We start from the raw sequence: 8,754 nt of genomic DNA on the forward strand, positions 1-8,754 counted from the left end.
GAAGACCGATCATTGCCACGTTGAATAGAAATGGAGATAGGGCTGAACCCTGCGGGGTACCTCTATTACCTAGCTTGAGTGCGTCCGATTTGGATTCTCCAATTGAAATCTTTGCGGTACGATCTGTCAAGAAGTCTGATGTACGCGTATGTTTTACGTCCTACATCCAGCTTCTGGAGATCTTGTAGTATGGCCTTGTGCGTGATGGTGTCAAAGGCCTTAGTTAACCATGGTACGTGGGTAACCCATGGTATGTGGGTAAAGTCCTTCATCATCCATGTATCTCGTGAGACGTGTGAGAACCACATGTTCCATGAGTTTACTGACGCAGGATGTCAGTCATATGGGCCTTAAGTTCGTCAGTTGTGGTTTCTTTCCAGGCTTTAGTATAAAAATGATTTGGGCTGATTTCCATTGACTTGGATGCTGCCTTGCTCCCAGCAGTTATTCATGTAGTCCGTGAGAGCTCGGATGGATACATCGTCGAGGTTCCTGAGCGTTTTGTTGCTTATCCCATCAGGTCCTGGTGCAGATTTCGAGTTGAGCCTGGTAAGTTCATATCTGACTTCTGCCTCCGTAATAGGGGTATCAAGATCAGGATTCTCGTTACCTAGGTAATCCGGAAGTAGTTCTCTATCCGCATCTCCAACGTACATCTTTTGGAGCTCTCGAAAGAGCTCTTCTTCTGTACCGTTGTAGCTGTGTATAACCTTCTGTAGATTGTGTCTTTGTATGATTTTTGTACTTCCGGGGTCCAAGAGCCATCGGAGGATGTTCCAGGTCTTGGACATTCCTATCTGCCTTTCCATCAAGTCGCACGTGGATTCCCACTTCTGTTGGGTTAACCTATTTGCATATATCTCGATTTCCTTGTTTAATTCCACAATTCTCTTCCTTAATATCCGATTATGTTTGTGCTTTTTCCATCTTTTCAGCGTGCTACCTTTCGCTTCCCACATGTGCAATAATCTGCTATCCATCTCCTCTATACCTGCCTCCTCTGGAACGGTTTTGGTAGCTCGTTTAATGTTTTATTGCAGTTTCCCTGCCCACTTCTCAATGTCCATTGTCACATATAAGAGGGAAGATGAAATAAAATGGTAGACGAAGAAAGGTTTCCAGAAGACGACGAGGATGGCGTTAAGAATGACGTGGATTAACCGAAGACGAAAGAAGATAAAGAAGAAGTTTCCAGTGAGGTGACAAGAGATGATTGGTGGAGAAGTATCCGGTGAGATGGAACGCGACGATTGGTGGAGAAGAGAAGAAGACGAAGAGAAGGATTACGTGGACTAACAAGAAGGCTATAAAAGGGCGAGGAAGGGCGAGACACAGGGGAGAAGAAAGCAGCGGAGACTCGGCGGGTGAGGGACGGTTCGACCGGAAGAGAGCGACGCCGGCTAGTGCTCCGGTGTGCTCGCGTTCTACGGCTTTGCACCGCAGACTTCCTGCCGCTCCTGAGCCCGTTCCGGGTAGTCCACGGAGGACGCCACCACCTGCTACGGCCAGGGGTGTCTCTACCGCTGTTGCCACCCTTCCGGGTGGTGCCCCAACGCCAACATCATCGGCCACACCTCCACGGGCGCTCGGACCGGGAGCGTGTACGACGCCACCAACGACGCCTCCAGCGACGCCAGTCCTCGAACGTCGAACGCCACTCCGACGCCGGCTACGGGACCCACACCACGCCACATACGCACCGAACCAGACGTGAGCACGAACGCCAACCACTCTCAATAGAACGCTAGTGGCAGTGTTACCGGTTCGTGTGTCCTGATAGTTTTTGTACCGTGTGTGTTAGTTTTGTTAGGTTTGTGTGCTGCTGTTCGTTTCACGTGGGTTGTATTAAATGCGCGTCTGTGTGGGTACGCCTGTCGCCTAGTCCATTCTTTCGGCCAGAGTGTTCTCCGGAGGAGATCCGTGACACCGTTATAGTGTCTTCCGCATCATCTTGTCGGATTTTGCGGAAAGAGTCCCAATCTACTAGCTTCAGTTCTCTCCCCCTCTTTTTCTTTGGGCCTGCTTCTACCGTTGTGACGACGATGTAGGGGTCACTGCCTAAGCTTTCCTGCATGTTTGTCCATTGAGAAACTGCTACATTCTTCGTAAATGTGAGATCCTGTGTCGTGTCGTTGGTTACGCTGTTTCCTATTCTGGTTGGTGCCTGAGGGTCAGTTATGAGCGTTAGTCCTTCGTGCTGAGCGTCTACCCATAGGCTTCGGCCCTTAATGTTCTCTATGCTGTATCGCCAAGCCGCGTGTGGCGCGTTAAAATAGCCGACCACGACTACTGCCTGCTAGTGCGCTACGCTCAACACTTTGCGGAAAAGTGGGCCGAATTTGGGCTTGTGCCGGGGTGGACTATATATGTTCAGAATAAATAGACTTCCCTCTTGTTTACGGGAGGGGATTATTTCAATCAGGACGTGGTCTATCCCGCGCACCGGTATCGTGCTCGACAGCCGAGAGGTTTCTGTGTATCAGCGTCGTGACGGTTGCCTTCTCGCCGGAAGCACTGTGCGATTTATACCCCGATAATTTTGCTATCCCTCCGGTTTCCTGCAGGGCGATGACATCTGGCGCCTCCTTACTTGTTACGAACTGCTGCAGGTTTCCTCGCTTGCGACGATACCCGCGGCAGTTCCATCGCCAAATCGCGTATTGGTTACGCGGCGCCATGATTTATCTGTTCTTCCCCGGTGGCCTTACTATTTTCTACCGCATTCGGCCTGCTATACAGTTTGCTTTTAACCGGTCCTGCGCCTGCCGGCCTAATATCCTTTGGTGTGCTTTCTAGTGCCGCTACTCTATTCTCTAATCCATCGAATCGTTGTTTAATCTCTACATACATGTTTGTGATTTGTTGTTGTAACCCATCGAACATTCCTTTAATCGTTCGCATAACCTCGCTGATTGCAAAGACACTCTTTTCTTCAGCCGTTTTTGCGCCCTCCTTTTGTGTGGTGGTGCTTCTTCGTTCGCTTGCGTGGGAACGGGCGTTGGAGCCCGACTACGCGTCGACGTCGTACTGGCGGAGAGTGCGTTGCCATTCTTTTGTTGCTGAAGCTTCGCGTTTTCTGCCCTAAGCTGCTTGATCTACTCTTTAAGCGTTGCATTCTTCCGGCTAATCTGTTCTAACATGTTTCTAATCTGTGTCATTTCCTGTTCTAGGGCGGGCCCTTTAACTTTAGGCGATTGAGTAGCAGTGCCGGAGACCGCGCTTGCCCAGCTCACCTGCGCTTTGCTCCCGTCTCCCCCTCGATTAGTTCTCGAACCGGACCTCGACCTTCATCTCATCCACGGTCTGTTCCTGGACCTGGACCTGGAGCGTTCGCGACCGGCTTACCCTGGCAGTCTTGGGAAGGAACCGGAGCGGTGTCTTCCATAGTTTTTCCTGCTTGTTTCTTCTGTCGGTTGAGGGCTGCTTGCTCGCTACAGTCTTATGATTATTGTTGTTGCTCCCTCTGTTTTCTTTGTTGTTGTGGTAGTAGTACTCTTCCCCTTCGGCCTCTTCTTCTTCCCTCCTCCGTCGCTCCCAGCGGCGTCTCCTGACCAGGTACGGTATCTTGTATCTTGCTTGGCACTTCTTGTCTCCCGTTAGGTGGTCTTTGCCGCACAGTTGGCACTCCGCGTCGCAGTTGTGATCCGGCTGTGGATTCTTGCATCCACACCCCCGGCAAATCTTGTCTTCAGGGTTGGGGCACACGTCAGCCCTGTGCCCTGTTCTTCCGCATCCATAGCATATGTCGATGTGTTTTTTATACAACGAGCATTTGATAAGCATCGCTCCATACCTCACACATCTTGGGACGTGAAAACCTTCAAATAAAATGATCACGTTGTCTGTGTTACCCATTCTCTTGGCGTGCAAGACTCCAGGATTGCGTGGCGTGACCAGACTGGTCACTATGTCCTCCGGACTCTCCTCCTGGGATATTCCTCTGATGAGACCCTTGGATGTATTATCAGGAGCTGCTCTGTAAGCACTTGCTTCAAATTCTTGTTCTCCAAGGCGTAGCTTATTGATAGCCCCATATTTCCTGGCACGGTCCTCGGAAGGCGTGCTGAGCACCACTATATTTTGTTTGCTATTTATGCATATGCTGTCTTCCTCCGCTGTCTCTCGGCCGACCCCGGCAGCGTTGCGCAGACAGTAGTAAATGCGATCCAGCTTGTAGTCTGATACCTTAAGTCCGCCACGTGGACGCACGATAACCCTGTAGTCTTCTTTTGGCAGGTCAGGCAGCCTACTTGCTTTGATGATTTGTCGCACCTTGCGTTCGTTCTTCCATTTGTTTCTATTTTTTGCTTCCCCGGCGAAGGTTCTTCCCTGCTGCTCGTGTCCCGCCAATCCGGCCCCACCGCTGCATCGCTTCTTTGTGCCTCTTCTAACTTCGCACCAGCCTGATTCTTTTCCGAACTCCTCCGGTTGCATTTCTTCGCCTTCCACGCTCACGACTTCCATTATGGAGCAGGGCCTGGGTATCTCCGTCGGTAGGCCGAGCTCTCTCAGCTACCGCTGCAGCGGAGCCGTTCGAGGTGTCGAGGCGTTCTAGTTATGTGTAGATCTCCCGCCACGCGTAGCGAGAGGAAGGAACGATTGACGGCCGAAAAACGGGCCCACCTGGTAGAGAATGGTGTCCTTGGACTCCTTGGCACCTGTTCTTTTGAAGATCAATGGATTTCTCCACAAAATGCGGTTTTCCGCCGAGAATCATAAGAAAATGCGGAGCTGACGCGATGTGCATCTGCACTCCACGGCTTCTTCTTCTTCTTCCTCAGTTCATATGGAAGCACAATTTTTTTTAAGGGGACAACATATTGCCAAATTGGTTGCAGCACAACTTCTTTCTTTCTTTCTTTCTTCCAGGCACCTTTTCTACTAGAAGCTTCCATTGCAGTGTTTCGAGCCTATTTGAGCCAGCACATAGTGTATATAAAGATCGATCACTGATTGGGAACATCACCTAATGCTATCTGCAGTAAGCTGTGCACAGAAGTTCATGCCTATCTATAGTAAAAAAAATGTAGCACGACCAAACAAAATAAAAGAAGGGGGTGGGCTGCAGCAATACTAAGTGTTAAATGGCGCGTTATCCTTTCCCTTGAGTTCTCTGGTTTTGTGCATCTTATTATGGATCTTCCACAGAAACCGCGCGAGTGCCTAACTTGAACTTGTTGGTTTCAGGTCTCATAGTTACTAACAGAGCAGTGTAATAAACGAACAAGGGTTCGGAGGCATTCAGTCACCTTGCTTGTCTTATGGTGTCGCTTCATGAGCACCGTGAGCCTCCAGACCAACGAGGAAGTGAGGTTTGTTGCAATCGCTTCTGAACTGTATTGCCACCAAACCATCAGTGCTCTCAATGACAACTTTTGGACAGTAGAATGCTTGCACCCAGCAAATCTAAGAAGGAAGCATTCAGGATGTGCAAAGTGGGCCTTTTGAAGCTGGCAGCATTGCTGAAAGGGCTTTGCCTGTCGGCCCTCTTTATGGATACACAATGATGATTCCCTTTTTGAGAGGGATTGTTTCAGAGGTCGCTAATGGCAACAGTGCGGGGTGCTTGGTAGCAGAGAATCTTGTGCACGCAATTTGCATATTTAGCTAGTGAAGAGGTCTATTATCCCTCGCCTCAAGCTGGTCCTTGCTGGTGTCACCCAAAAAGGCATTGGGGAGTATGTCGAAGCACATTTACAAAACATTGTTGATACCAGTGAAACCAGATTAATGGAGCTGCTATTTCTTATGCCCACTCCATCCTTGTTAGTTACAATAAGCAGTTCTTTGTCCGACAGAAGGCATATGTAGTTGGTCGTGCGTAGCCTGTGCACTAAGACTTGTTGGCGTGTTATGACAGAGACCTGCCTGAGAACCTTAGCACAGTGTATATATGTAAAACACCTTCTGATGTGTTTGACTTCCTTCTCTTTATCACACTTTGCCGGATGAAGCCAGTAACTGGGTCAACCAGATGTTCAACAGGCTTCCCACTAGTTTTCTCAGCGTCTCCTTTACCAGGGTGCTACTCATAGATATCTGTTTTCTTGACCTTGCGCTGCTCTTCAGCCATAGCCACACCTTCTGAATCTGTAGCATGCGATCAAAAAAGTGCTATACATAATGTTGCTCCAGACTCATGATATATGATGCAAGGCCTTGAAGAACACCCTCATCATACTGTATGAAGCTTCGCATTATAAGTGCGAAAATCAACCTATGCTGGTTTTTCAGTGGTATTCCTATCCAGCGTCTTGAAAGCTATCCTGAGTATTTTAAAAGCAAAAGACTGCTGCCAGACAAGAAGTGCATAAAGCAAGGGTCGCTATAACCACATATGTCACACAAAATGAAGAAAACCACGTAGTGTACAGGTGGTTTACATCATATCCAACAAGCTTGGTTCTCCCTTTGCAAGGGAGTAAACTCAACTTAATTGCCCCGAAGACATGGCCTGTGACAAACTATGTGCCAGATGCTGTGTCCCCTGCAAAGCTGAAGATGTCTACGAGATCCTGACACCCCGCATCGGCTTCTACAGTGGGCAAACAGGCTACTATAAAAACGACTACCTTTACTAATATGCTAATAACATCAAAACGGGCAGAAATTTGGCTACAGTGGGCACGGCGGACCAACTGCGGGCATGTGGCCTCACAAGCCTTTCCTCTGTTTCATGCAGGTGCTCGTTCTTGGTTTGACCGGAGCGACGTATCACCGAAACAGTTATTCTACCGGATCTTCAAGCTGCCAAAATGTGCCTGTTCCTTCCACGTGTTTTCTTAACACGTCAGCAACGATGGAGAGTTATCACGAAACACCTCCCTTCCACGTCACGCCAGCTCTGGTCCCGCGCAATCCAACCATAGCGCCACCTACACATCATGTGACATCAGTGGGCTGCTGTACAAAAGGACGACTGCAGCTGCACAATTTCAGTGGGCACGGCGGACCAACTGCGGGCATGTGGCCTCACAAGCCTTTCCTCTGCTTCATGCAAGTTAGTTACTACTCTGCCTCATTTAAAGGGACCCTGAAACGCTTTTGACGATTTTCTACAAACGTATTGAGTCGTTAGAGTAGGTCCTTCTGATCATTAATTGACACATCTAAGTGCTCCGCGTAAAGCGTGTAATTTATTATAAGGTTTTAAATATGCACATCGCTGCCGATCGCAGCGCACTGCTCGGCGGAATTTTAAGCCGCCCCTACCCATATGACCGAAATCACCCATACGACGTCAGTGGGGCGAGCTATCCGATTGGCTGACAAGGGCGCGTGATCGATAATTTTTCCAACTTTATGGTAAACAAATGATCTTCGTAATAGTTGGAATGTTAGTTAATTTGTTTTTATGAAGAGAAAGTAACATAAAGAGAATACACAAGAATAATTTTTCAGTACACTTAACCACAGCACACAGCATGTGTCGTCTGCTTGTGTTACAACGTACTCCATTTTGAAGAGAGCTCCGCGGTCAGAGTCGGTCTCAGTCTTTTCGCGAGCACTATGATTCGACTTTGTTGCCTTGTGGACTGCAAACGTAGCGAGTGGCAATATGTCAAGCTGCGACATCGTGTCCCTCTGCAAGGCAGCGTACGAGCGAACTGGCTGCTGGGCATCGGACTGCCGCTATCCGATCAGCGCCAGGATTTGCGCGTTTGTGGCCGTCACTTTACACCGGAAGATTACTAACGCAATAGCGTTTCCCGAGTCCGGTATTAGGGAAAACGCAAGCGCAAGGGGACAGAGTCTGGCCGCTTGACTTTGCCGTAACGGGATGAGCCATGAGATGAGCAGAAGGGCAAATGCGAATGGTCTGCACGGTGCAGCCACCTGGTGGCACAGAGCTCAACCATACACAGTAGCAGCAACGAATTGTATTCTTCTTTGCTGCTGGTGTGTATTTTTCGCAGGAGTGTAATCATGAACACGTTGTTTTTATAAATGTTTAAAATGTTTTACACTTGGTTAGAGCAATATTAGCGCTTTTTTTTGGCTGGTTAAACGCTGCACCAACAAGTGTATGGACCGTGCAGACCGATCAGGCCGCTCACGTACGTCTACGCTAAAGTTCCTTCATCAGCTTGAGTTTATGCCTACATGCCTACAGTCATTTGCCGAAATGACCAGCTTACCTGTGATTACCGGAATACAAGACACGTTCGGTACTACGACAGAATGCTCGCAACGCACGCTGCTTCGATAGCTCTCGCTTGGGGTCGACGGCCAAGCGGCTAGCGGAGCGGTCTGGCGCGGGCGGGGGCGGGCTCCAAAACAACCGGAAGTGGACGATGTGACGTCGCATCGTGACGTTGAACCAGTGAAGGCGGAGCTTAGCCCCACTCGCTCGGCGAACGAGTTGAGGAGGAAAAGCATGGCTAGGGAGGAGGGTAGCTTCTAATCGCTTGTAGCTCCATTAATACGTAGCGCTTGACTTAAATTGTGGTGCGAATGTTCTACTTAAGCTGTACCCTACGCGTCTACAAAATTTGTCCGAACCGTTTCAGGGGCCCTTTAAGAGCGATTGCCGCTGTCTTTCGGTCTTGCCGTGCCCCCGGCGTTGTGCTAGTATTGCTTACGAAATGTACTGTATGTGTTTACTTTTGCTGTGCGGTGACGTTGAGACAAATCCAGGCCACGATATTGAAAAAGTGCTGCAAGAAATACTGGCAGGACAAACTAAGTTAGTTGAAGATATGGCGATGCTTAGAACGCAGCAGAATAACATAGAAAAGCTTTTTACTGATTGGG

The 8,754-nt window shown here is 49.0% G+C and overlaps 1 long non-coding RNA gene across 1 annotated transcript; it reads left to right on the forward strand.

Annotated features, from left to right (window-relative positions):
- Window positions 1-1,072: 1,072 nt before the first annotated feature.
- Window positions 1,073-8,524, forward strand: LOC142573247 (uncharacterized). Its single transcript, XR_012826261.1, has 2 exons — window positions 1,073-1,710; window positions 6,683-8,524. It is a non-coding gene; the product is annotated as an uncharacterized LOC142573247 (long non-coding RNA).
- The last annotated feature ends 230 nt before the right edge of the window (window positions 8,525-8,754 follow it).

This window comes from Dermacentor variabilis, chromosome 2, assembly GCF_050947875.1.
Source record: "Dermacentor variabilis isolate Ectoservices chromosome 2, ASM5094787v1, whole genome shotgun sequence".
Lineage (NCBI taxonomy): Eukaryota > Metazoa > Arthropoda > Arachnida > Ixodida > Ixodidae > Dermacentor > Dermacentor variabilis.